Below are 12,721 nucleotides of genomic sequence, written 5' to 3' on the forward strand. Positions count from 1 at the left end.
TGGGTAAATTCAAGATCGTTTACCATTCTTTTAGACGCAGTTTGGCGGAGACAAAAGACGGTGGTAGGTAGCGGTTAGAGTTTCTGACTAGGAATCTTACAGGTGAAGGGTTGGAATCCACTCAGCCAGGAAATTTATTGGATGACCTTCGACGCCACTCACTGTTTCTCTTAGCTTTACCTACCTCACAAGGTTGCTGTGAGGATAACAATGAAGAGTGGGTAGAGCCATTTGGAGCTCCTTGGAGAAAAAAGAATTGGCCAGGTTTGACAGGTGGGCTGACCATCTCTTTGGCAATCGCTCATAGCTGAGTAAGATTGTCTTCCATGAACACGGTTTTAACAGTGAGTCCGTAAGAGACTGTGGAGACTAATTCTGATCCACACGTTCTTCCACAGTGGGGACATTGGTTTCTGAACGGGAGTTGATCATGGTTGCCAAACGTGTCTTCCACTTAGCACATTTCTCCCTTGTGTCCTGAGTTTGAGCATCCATGACGCCTTTGGTCAAGACTGTTCTCCAACTGGAGCGCTCGCAGGCCAGTGTTTCCCAGTTGTTGGTGTTAATACTACATTTTGTTAGATTTGCCCTGAGAGAGGCTTTAAACCTCTTTCGTTGACCACCAGCATTACCCTTCCATTTTTAAGTTCGGAATAGAGTACAGTGGTACCTCAGATTAAGAACTTAATTTGTTCTGGAGGTCCGTTCTTAACCTGAAACCATTCTTAACCTGAAGCACCACTTTAGCTAATGGGGCCTCCTGCTGCCGCCGCTGCACGATTTTTGTTCTCATCCTGAAGCAAAGTTCTTAACCCGAGGTACTATTTCTGGGTTAGCAGAGTCTGTAACTTGAAGCGTCTGCAACCTAAAGCGTCCGTAACCCAGGTACCACTGTAGTTGCTTTGGAAGACGATAATCAGGCATCCGCACAACATGACCAGTCCAACAAAGTTGATGTTGAAGAATCATTGCTTCAGCACTGGTGATCTTTGCTTCTTCCAGTACACTGGTTTTAGTTCACCTATCTTCCCAAGTGATGTGTAAAATTTTTCGGAGACACCGTTGATGGAATCTTTCGAGGAGTTGGAGATGGCGTTTATAAGCGGTCCATGTTTCACAAGCATAAAGTAAGGTTGGTAGTGCAATAGCTTTGTATACAAGCATTTTGGTTTCCCTGCGAATGTCATTTGGGAGAAAGCCGCACTCGCAGAGCTGAGGCAATGCTGGATTTCGGCATCAGTGTTGGCCCTTGTGGAAAGATAACTGCCCTGGTAGGAGAATTGATTGACACTTTCCAATGTCACACCACTGAGTTGGATTTGTGGAGCTGCAGAGGGGTTGTTTTTGTGCTTGTTGGTACAGCACTTTGGTTTTTTGGATGTTGAGCGATAGGCCAAGCTTTTCGTAAGCTTCTGCAAAGATATTTAGGATGGCTTGGAGGCCATCCTCTGAGCATGCACACACTACATTGTCATTATCATACTGAAGCTCTATGACAGAAGTTATGGTAACCTTGCTCTTTGCTTTCAGACTATTCAGATTAAAGAGCTTTCTATCTGTTTGATATATGATTTCTACTCCGGTGGGGAGTTTCTCTTTGACAAAGTGTAGGTTAAAAGGTAAAGGTAAAGGGACCCCTGACCATTAGGTCCAGTCGTGGCCAACTCTGGGGTTGTGGCGCTCATCTCGCTTTATCAGCTGAGGGAGCCGGCATACAGCTTCCGGGTCATGAGGCCAGCATGATTAAGTCGCTTCTGGCGAACCAGAGCAGCGCACGGAAACGTCATTTACAGTGTCAAAAAGCCTTAGTCAGATAAATAAATGCCATATACAGTGGTACCTCGGGTTACAGACGCTCAAGGTTACAGACGCTTTGGGTTACAAACTCCGCTAACCAGGAAGTGGTTGCTCCAGGTTAAGAACTTTGCCCCTGGCTAAGAACGGAAATCGCACGCCAGCAGTAGCGGGAGGCCCCATTAGGGAAAGCACACTTCAGGTTAAGAACCGTTTCAGGTTAAGATTGGACCTCTGGAATGAATTAAGTTCTTAACCCGAGGTATCACTGTACAGGGGTTAGTTTTGCTCTCTGCATTTTTCTTGAAGATGTTGAGTGGTGAAAATCATGTCCGCTGTCCCCCTAGAAGGTCGAAAACCATTTAGGGATTAGGAAGGGTAGCCTCGGATATTGTTAGAAGACGGTTTGCTAAGATCCTTTCAAGAATTTTGCTGGCTGCATCTAATAAGAGCCAGTGTGGTGTAGTGGTTAAGAGCGGTAGTCTCGTAATCTGGGAAACCGGCTTCGCGTCTCCGCTCCTCCACATGCAGCTGCTGGGTGACCTTGGGCTCGTCACACTTCTTTGAAGTCTCTCAGCCCCACTCACCTCACAGAGTGTTTGTTGTGGGGGAGGAAGGGAAAGGAGAATGTTAGCCACTTTGAGACTCCTTAAAGGGAGTGAAAGGTGGGATATCAAATCCAAACTCTTCTTCTCTTCTAATAAAGAGATGCCTCAATAGTTTCCGCAATCCATTCTATCACATTTTAAAAATAGATTGATAATTTTGGCATCCCTAAAGGCTGCTGGGATCTCTTCTCTTTCCCAGATTTTTCCAATGAGCTTGTGAAGTTGTTGTGTAAGTTCAGTTCCATCCACTTTGAAGACTTCACCAGGTATCCCATCAGGTCCGCTGGCTTTGTTGTTTTTCATTTGGTTAATAGCTGTACACAATTCTCCCAGATTTGGAGATACTGCAAGTTCATCTCTACTTTGTTTTTGTGGAATTTGTGAGAGGACCTTAACAGCTATGGGGGAGTTGCAGTTAAAGAAATGCTGGTAGTGTTCTTTCCAGCACAGTGTAATAGCTTCTTTATCTTTTAGAAGTGTGGTACCATCTGTTGAGTGTAGGGGGCATATGCCATGAATTATTGGCCCATAGATGGTCTTTGTGGCTTTAAAGAAACTTGGTGCAGCATGAGTGTCGGCTAAGTGCCAGATTTCTTGAGGGGTTTTTTTTATCAACCAGGTGTTCTTTAGTTCTCTGGTTCTTCTTTGAACCTCAGCCTTAGCGTTGGCATAGGTTTTTTAATTAGTGGCACAATTTCTTTCTTCCTTTTCTTGTCAGTAATGCGTTAAATCTCACTGTCATTTTCATCAAGCCGGTCCTGGTGTTTCTTGGTTTGGTATCCAATAGTTTGTTCACAGGCTGCAATAATGGATGTTTTTAGCTTGGTCCAGTGTTCCTTGATACTATCAGGGAACTCCAAAAGCAGATGGTCCTTAAGAGTCATTTGGAAGCAATCCAGTCACCTATCAGGCACCTGACATCACATTTTCCTGACATTTCATTTTCCTTGCCTCTGTGGTTTGAAATTGAACACTGGACAAAGGAACAGCACTTTGCAACACCAACCATCATGGCTGCTGTTGCAAAGCCACCACGCTAACAGCATAACACAGTAAATAAAAATCAAAAGTCAATGGCCTTTGAAAGTTGTGGAGATATATATATATACTTTCTCCCCTTTTAAAAACAAATGTGCAGCTGCAAACAGCTAATCGGTTATGATAAATTAAAGATCTCTGGACAGAAAGTACATAATTTTATCCATCCACTAGATGACAGTATTTGTACACAAGGATAAATCCAAAACCAGCAGAGGTACGGTAATGTTACATGGACCAACTGAAACATCACAAAATAAAAATGTAAAAATATAAACAAGTAAACCTTTACTTCAGAATAATTATTATTCAGTCTAAATGTTGTTGTTTTAAGATAGATTTGTGGGGTGGGGTAAGAATCTGAATGAAAAGTTCAGACTGCAGACTTAATAGAAGAAGTAATGTTCACACTGAAGCTGGTCTAAACACCCAGTGGCAGAATAAAGTAAACACATTTTTTCAGTCCTCCCTGATGTTAATTACAGTCATACCTCGGGTTGAAGTAGCTTCAGGTTAAGTATTTTCGGGTTGCGCTCCATGGCGACCCAGAAGTAACGGAGCGCGTTACTTCCAGGTTTCGCCGCATGCGCAGACGCTAAAAATGACGGCATGCACAGAAATGGCGAATCGCGACCCACGCAGACGCGCAGTCGCAGGTTACGCTATACTCAGGATGCAAACGGGGCTCCGGAACGGATCCTGTTCGCATCCAGATGTACTACTGTACTCCCTGCAGCTAGAAAACTAGTACCACAGGGAAAGGGTTGAGTTAGAATCCTCCTTTCTCTCCAGATATGCTAGTTTTCTATTTCCAAGTAATTTGAGTGGGCGGGAGGGAGCTATCATAAGCAGCATACCCCAATTGTAGCCTTAAGTAGTATCATTACCACTATTTCCAGTGTTTGAGTTGTGAGCGCATTTGCTTAGCCGTGCACAAGTGGGATTTAGTAGCAGGCTTGAAGGAACCTCCAAGTTTGCAGAAGTACAGAAAACCTTAAAGAAAATCAAGTGAGTCGGATGAGAACTGAGCATGCTCGCAGGTCACAGGGTGCTGGCTGACTGTTGAGGGGCTGGGGGCTGGAATGGAGTGTTCTGTGGGAGGATATGATGGCTGGCTGGCTGAAACAGTGAAGAAACCCAGGACTTATCCCTGTTGCAACATTTGGCTGTAGGCAGGGCTGGCTCACCCATGAGGCAAATTGAGTCAACTGCCTCAGGCAGCAAGATCCATAGGGGTGGCAGATTCATTTTTAAATATGTGGACTGAATCAAATTCCTTCTCTATTCCTATCCAGTAGGTGTGCATTGCTGAACTGATCATCACAGTCTTAATACACCAAGTGCATGAAAAATTATTTGTTCCTCTCTGTTCATTTGCCCTGCCACTGCCTCCTTATAGCTTAGGTAAGGAGGATTGATTTTCAGTGCTGGTGTTCAGGCTGCAAATGTGTGCAAAAGTTAATTCAGCTCTTGTCATCATACTCTGAAGAGATTGTTCTTGTTGCAGTGCATCCTTTTAAAACTGGAATGAAAAGTGACAGTTCTTGATTCAGATAGAAGCAAATTGCCCTCTATTAAGGTTTAGAGCTTGATGCAGTTAGTTATGGGGTTTTTTTAAAAAGCAAGTCTCATATGTGCATTTTGGGTTCTGAATTGGCAGCTATGAAGAAAATGTTATTCCACAGAACAGCAACTGCTCACGTAGCAGAGCAAAGTTAGCCTAAGACAAAGTGACAATCAGTGCCTTTCTCCCTTGACCAGATTGTGAAGCCCACAGTGACCCTATTATCTGTCCAACATACATTGCGGTATGCAGTCTTATATGTTAACTCACTTGTATTTTGGGCTGTCCTGGAGTGGCCATAGCTCAGTGGTAGAGAACATGCTTTGCATGCAGAAGGTCCCAGGTTTGATTCCCCACAATGTTAGCTGGAGTTGGGAATGCCCTCCATCTGAAACCCTGGAAAGTTGCTGCCAGTCAGTGTTGACAACACTGAACATAGACTAATGTTCTGACTTGTTATAAGATAACTTCCTGTGGTCCTGTGTCCCATCACGTATCTCAAAGAGCAAGTCTAAGCCTGGGTAAAGCCTGTAGAAGTGTAGCCCAAGCATGGCTGACCTGTGGCCATCCAGGCAATTTTGGACTCCAATTCCCATCAGCCCCAGCCAGCATGGCCCATAGCTAGAGATCTGCACGAAGGTGGTTCAATCCCTGGCATCTCCAGGGAGGGCTGGGAATGTCCCCTGTCTAAAACCCTGGAGTGCCACTGCCAGTCAGTTTAGACATCACTGAGTTAGATGGATCAATGGTCCGACTCATCACAATACAAGGTACCTTCTTATCTTCCTTGGGGCGTGTGGGGGTGCTATCTGTATGTTGGCTTCTGTATGTAGAAAGAGGAGAGGGCTCAGTCTTGCCCTTCGCCTTGGACATAAAATGTCTTACCCAGACCTTGCCAAAATGGTGCTTGGGACAACTTTTGAGCAGATTCTCTGAGTATGATTCCTTCCTTTAAAAATGGGAAAGGCCAAAGACATAGCAAAGAAAAAGATCTGTCTGACTTCGGGATTAGTAGCGCACAGTGCACTGCTGGGGATATATGTCATGTTCCTTATTGTTTTCTGTTTGTAAACAACTTGCCCCAAGGTGCTAATTAGTTCAAGTGTTACATACTGTGATGTGTGTTTGTTTCCATACACAGACCGTGGTGGTCAAGGTGAGTGAATCCATTTAGTTCAATAACATTACAGATTCTATGGTGGCTTGTCAACGCTGTTGAAGCAATCTTATTTTGCTGGCCGTTTTGTCCCAGATCAGGAGCTCTGCTCTTTCATCAGAGTTAAGATCCTTAATTCTTCACCATGGTGCTACTTACTGCTGATGTACTAAGCACAGTAAATCAAACTAAATAATGGTGCATTACTTCAGCTTTTGGGAGAAGTACCCTCTCTTCTGTGTCTCTTCCGCATTCATTATCCCATATAAAATTTGCCTTGCATTTCTGTCAAGCAGATGCACACCATGCTGCATTCTAAACTGCCTTCTTGTCTGCGCATGGATCCTGTGCAACGTACTTTAAATGCCCTTCAATTGCATGGCTCCCTCCCCATCTTTCCCCTCTTAAACCCCAACACATCTCTGTCTGTGACCCTCTCTTATCCTGCTCCACCAGCCTCAAACACTCCTTTCTCTCTGAAAGCCCCTTGCAGTAGTTAAAAGGTAAAGGTAAAGGGACCCCTGACCATTAGGTCCAGTCGTGGCCGACTCTGGGGTTGCGGCGCTCATCTCGCTTTATCAGCTGAGGGAGCCGGCATACAGCTTCCGGGTCATGAGGCCAGCATGATTAAGTCGCTTCTGGCGAACCAGAGCAGCGCACAGAAACGTCATTTACCTTCCCGCCAGAGCGGTACCTATTTATCTACTTGCACTCTGACATGCTTTTGAACTGCTAGGTTGGCAGGAGCAGAGACCGAGCAACGGGAGTTCACCCCGTCGCGGGGGTTTGAACCACTGACCTTCTGATCAGCAATTCCTAGGCTCTGTGGTTTAACCCACAGCGCCACCCGCGTCCCTACCTTGCAGTAGGTTACAGTTACATTCACACAATACATTTAAAACACTCTTTTACACTTTAGCTGACCCCTCCAAGAATCCTGGCAGTTTGGTAAAGGGAACTGCGAATTATTAGGCAACCTCTCACACAGCTACAGTTCCCAGCACCCTTAGCAAACTACAGTTCCCGGGCCTCTCCATTGGCTGTTGAAGTGGCATATGAATGCTTTAGTAGGGGTGTCACCATTGTTGTTATAACCATCTTGTTCCCATATTGTGGAAAGGCAAGGTAAATGTGTTAGAACTGTGCATACTCCAGCACAAGGGTAGCCAACGTGGTGCCCTCCACATGTTCCTGGACCTGGACTACAACTCTCATCAGCCCATAGTTAGCATGCCCAATGGCCTGGGCTTCTGGGAGTTGCATCATGTTGACTACGCCTGCTCCAACAATTGTTTTTAATCCTGCATAAATGTAGCACCATCAATGAGCATTCTGCTTTACATCAAGTGTCAGGCAGATTTCAGGATTGCAGGGTCTGCTTTGAGCAGTGATCTCCACCAACCAGGCTTGATGCAAAACAGTAGCTGAGGGTGTTAGGGGCATTAGTGCACCCCATGTATTATGCTGTAGAATAACCTTATCCAAGTATTAATCTACATCTGTGTGATGGCAGATTGGAGAGACTAATGCAGAACTAAAAAAAAAAAAAAAACAGCATCAAGGCCTACTCAAAAGCAACCAATTTATACTCCCATTTCATAGGCTAGGAACACTGAGACTATGTAATGATTAAACAAAGACACCAACAAAGAAACTAACTTGCAATTTTATGAAACAGAAAGTTGTGCCAGCACCCTTAAGCATAAAGTTCCAGTTTAAGGGAAGGCAACAGTGAGGCTCAAAGAATAGAGAGTTTATCTATGAATCCGGCTAGTAAGCTTGCATAGGACTGTGTCTTAGTTGTTGCTCTTGTTGCTCTTGGACTCAGGGGGAAACTGCTTGTGATCTACTGCAAATTGCCCAGAGATCTTCCAGTAGATTTTGATGTAGCTCCTGCCCTCCCCGACCAAAAAGAAAAATCCCTACCTGAAAGAACTAAGCTGATGCTTTATGAGAGAATCTTCCCCTAGTTTGGCCTCTCCCATTAAAGTGGCTGTGATGAAGAGAACCATGATATTGTCTCTGTGGATTTATCTGGCACAAATGAGCACCAATTACAGTGTTTACTCACCACTGGGGGTTTAAGCCATCATTTTGTCTAATTATGGTGTGAATGGCACACTGAAAAAAGCCATCCTTCTTTAAAGAACAAACCCCCCAGGAAATCCTTAAAACCTTGAATACCAATTATAAAACAGTTCCCAGCCTGCCCATCAGAGAAAATATGTGCCAACCCAGGATCACCTTTGTCCCCAGGTCTATGTGAGCATCACTTGAGCATAAACAAGGGTCCTCCAGATTGGTTCCCCCTCCCCTGTGTATTTTGCAACATGTTATTGATGCAAATAATAGTTTATTAGAGATAGATTTATACTGGATCATCCACACACCATTCTGCTTTATTAGTTGTTCCATGTTGCTTCTCCAAAGCTGTTTCATTATTGCTGTCTGATGGGTCACCATCTATTTATTTATTGAATTTATATCCCTCCCTTCCTCCCCAAGGAGCCCAGGGTGGCAAACAGATACACAATTTAGAAGCAAAGACAAAGTAAAACATTATAAAACTGTCAGATCAGGTCTAAAAATGATTACAATTAAAAACATTGAAAGGGAGTTATCATTAAAAAACATTCTTCCATTCCATGATCTTGCCATTGCCAGGAACAGTATTCCTCAACCTCCAAATGCCTGGGTAACAGGAATATTTCCACATTCCTACTGAACATCAATAATGATGGAGACAAGTGCACCTCACTAGTGAGGGCATATCACAACCGGGAAACCACATCTCAAAAGGCCCTGTCATATAGGTCAGTGGCAATGTACATTTCATTCTGCAGAAAATCTGCCCTGCAATAGAGTACAACCAACAGTTCAATGGTAATTTACATTTACCTGGTTAAGAAGCCTCCAGAATCTTCAGTGAAAAGGTTCAGGTAGCCTGTACCCCTGGAGAGCTCCTGTCAGGCAGAGTGGACATGCCTGTGCAACATTTCCTTATTATCCATTATTTATTTAGAGCATTTGCTTCCCACTCTTTGGCTGAAAGTGGCTTTAAAAAAGGTAAAGGACCCCTGACTGTTAAGTCCAGTCGCAAATGACTCTGGGATTGTGGCACTCATCTCACTTTACTGGCCGAGGGAGCTGACGTTTGTCCGCATACAGTTTTTCCGGGTCATGTGGCCAGCATGACTAAGCCGCTTCTGGTGAACCAGAGCAGCACACGGAAACTCCATTTACCTTCCCGCCGGGGTGGTACCTAATTATCTACTTGCACTTTGATGTGCTTTCAAAGTTCTAGGTTGGCAGGAGCTGGGACCGAGCAACGGGAGTTCACCTCGTCACGGGGATTCGAACCGCCAACCTTCTGATCGGCAAGCCAAAGAGGCTCAGTTGTTTAGACCACAGCGCCACCCGCATCCCTGCCAAAAGTGGCTTACATGCACTCAATTAAAGCAAGACAGCCCCTCCCCTGAAGGCTTTTTTTAAAAAAAATTAAAAAAACACAGAGAAAGGAATAGAGGTAGGAAGGGAAGGGGGGTGGAATCAAACCCGGGAATGAATTCGTCAACACTTGTTGAACACAGTTAACGGGCAGTGGTCCTTGATGGTGCTGGTGCCCCAGTAAAGATGATGGAACGAGCCTTCTGCTTCCTATCTCCTCCACCAGTGACGGACTGTTTCTTCATGGCGCCCAGGGCAATAAGACAGATTGGAAGGGCACGTGCCTATTGTGTCCTCCTCACACCACCCTGCCAGTGTCCCTCAGAAAAATGTTCTGGATCCCAGCAGCCCCCCCCCCAAGCTACACCCCTGTCTTCCACTGAGGCATTTCTCTCTGCTGGGGGTCAGAGCTAACCTGCTGCCTTGGGTACAGCCTCTTCCTACCCAGGACTCACCTTTAAAGCAAGCATGTATTTGAGGACCCATTTCTTTTTTTCTTTTTAAACCAAGTGTTTGTATGGTGGTAGTGCTGTTCTTGCGACCCAACTTACTTCAGGTCACTCCCTAGTAGTGGCCCCAACTTACCAGTTGAAGACCAGTGCAGTAGATGTTGCCATCTTGTCTTTCCCTTGTGCTGAAGTAAGATTCAGCTTCCCGCTTGGTTGGCTTCTGTCTGTGAGCATAACTTTATACTTCCTCTTAGGCAGAAAAATAGTTTGTTGAACCGAAGTGAAATGATCCAGAAGGCCTGCAAACGTCATCTTGGTAGTCAGGATAACCCCAAAAACTAATGAGTAGTTGTGGCAAGAATGAGCTCATATATCTCTATGTCTCCTTGCTTTGATATATGCTAACTGGCTTGCTTTGATACTATGCTTATCTGTGCTGTGCTGTACTATGCTTATCTTAGGATGCTGGGCTCTAGGCCTAGAGAGGGGAAACGAACCAGGTGTGATGGTAAGTTCTGGGCAAACTGAGGTATCCTTTTCTGTGCATAAAGGATTTATGAATGTTTGCTTGGGTGCGGACAAGTAATGGCGACCTCTCATTATTACAGTGCCCATCCTGCATCTGTAAAGGAAGTAAGGCTCCTTTCTGCCTTACTCAGAAAATACACCTGACACCCTCTTACAATTCTCTACCCACCTACTCCCCCTCCCGCCCAGATTGGTTAAAATTTCCCTGTTAAACGAAATTCAAACCTTGCTGCCAAGCCCATTTCTGATTGTTTGATTCCTTTTGTGGGGTTGTATTTAAATTATATTTTAAGCTGCCCTGAGTGATTCCAAATGCATTGGAAGGGCCAGGGCAGGGTGTGTGTATGTGTGTCTACATTTTGCAAATAAAGAATTGGTAGAAATGAACAACAACAAACTGTCCCAAAGGAAAGGTGAATGTTCTTTGGAACCATATTGTGGATTCCCAGTGTAAGGGGATTCCCACCCTATCACCTCCTTGGAATATACATAAAAGACTGGACTGAAGAATGGACCTTGCCCATATACAGATCAAGGGGCAATATTGGTCCAGGTGCCTGGAGCACTTGGTTGACTTTTCATCCCAACCTGACATTCCCCAGTGTGGTGTTTCGAAGGCTCATACTATGCAGTGACCAACCTCCCCTAATTCACTGAAGGACACAATACATTAGACAGGAAAATATAGATATTTATAATGATAAATAGGATTGTAATTTCTCACAATGTTAAGCATTAATCCTGCATACAATATATAGTTTAATATACAGTCAGGTTTTTTAAAATTTACAATAGGGGGGGAAATCTTACAAGTAATTCTCTGATGGTTACAGTATATGAAAAAGAACTCATTGTGTTGAACACCTGCATGCAAAGCAGATACTATGGCCTTGGCTTTCTTTCAGTGTTTTGGAGTGCTTAGGTTGCACAGAGATAATTGCTTATCCAAAGGGTTGCATAAAGCTGGTGCTATGGATATAAATAGGAGCAGCTGTATTCTAGTAGTCCCCCACCCCATACACAATATTAGCCCAAACTCCCAAGGGAAAAGTAACACCCCATCAAGAATGAACCATGTGTGTGTATTAAAAATAGTGGTTGAGGGGAAATTAGCATTTAAAGGCAAACTTGCCTCATTCAAATTTTCCAGAACAATAAGCAAACCCAGTCATCTCTGAATTTTGCAATGCAGATCTCCAGACAAGTAATGTTGTACAAAACTGCATATACTGCAGCAAAGTGTGCATGACAATGCAAATATTAGTAAAAAATAATATACACAAACATATTAATTTAGGGGAAACTGCTTTGCAAAAAAAAAAGTGTATTGGGAAAAATTGTATACAAATGTGTATATTGGGAGAAATTCCCACTAAAATGCTAGTGAATTTACTGTATTTAAAAAATACAGTAAATAAATCACAAACTAATATGGACATGTGGAGAACCAAACTTAGGACTGAAAAAAATGAGAAACTGGGAGGAGAAACTGAAATGGACAGATTCACCCATCTCTTGTTTGAAAACAAAACAAAACACACCATCATTTCCAGAGCATTGGATGAAACATGGTCTTGTTATTGTCATAAGCAAGAGTGTGTGTATGACTGCTAATTTTAGCGTAGCTCAGGTTTGGGGAATTTGCACTTCATGGAGAGAGGGGAATTGGCAGATGAATGCTATATAGTAGAATACCCTCTGGGATTTTATTTCTAGGCTAGATTGCAAAATGGAGCTGAGATTAGTTCATGTCCCTGAAATGTTACACACCTAACACAGATGGCTTTGCAGATATCACCTTCTAATGAAAAAAACCAAAGAGGACTGCGTTAGCTGATTAGTTAGTGTGATTCATAAGCACACAGCTATACAGATGGATTCTGTTGCTGCGTAAGCTTTAGGTGCTCACTCTGAAAGAACATTTAAAAGAGATATGCTTGTATATTGGCAATAATACCTCTACTCACCTGCTAAGAATAACCTCCTGAGTGCTGCCCCCCAAGACCCATTATAGTTGAAAGACTTTTCTCCACCTTGTATATTCATTTATTTGGCAGTGTCAAATTTTCAGGGTAGGCATTGCTGGGTGCTTATTTATCAGGCCCCATTTCCCAGAAGGGACCCCATTGCCCACTTT

The 12,721-nt window shown here is 43.8% G+C and overlaps 1 long non-coding RNA gene across 3 annotated transcripts in view; it reads left to right on the forward strand.

The window, feature by feature from the left end:
• The window catches only part of LOC128406605 (uncharacterized), a 39,222-nt gene that overhangs the window by 88 nt on the left and 26,413 nt on the right, over positions 1–12,721 (forward strand). For 2 of the 3 annotated variants that reach the window (XR_008328535.1, XR_008328534.1), the window contains exon 1: positions 9–273. The exons of the other annotated variant lie outside the window; for it this stretch is intronic. This is a non-coding gene — a long non-coding RNA (uncharacterized LOC128406605). Of the gene's footprint in view, positions 1–8; positions 274–12,721 lie in introns of those variants that run through there. 3 annotated transcript variants of the gene reach the window in all.

Source organism: Podarcis raffonei, chromosome Z (assembly GCF_027172205.1).
Source record: "Podarcis raffonei isolate rPodRaf1 chromosome Z, rPodRaf1.pri, whole genome shotgun sequence".
In the NCBI taxonomy this organism is placed as follows: domain Eukaryota; kingdom Metazoa; phylum Chordata; class Lepidosauria; order Squamata; family Lacertidae; genus Podarcis; species Podarcis raffonei.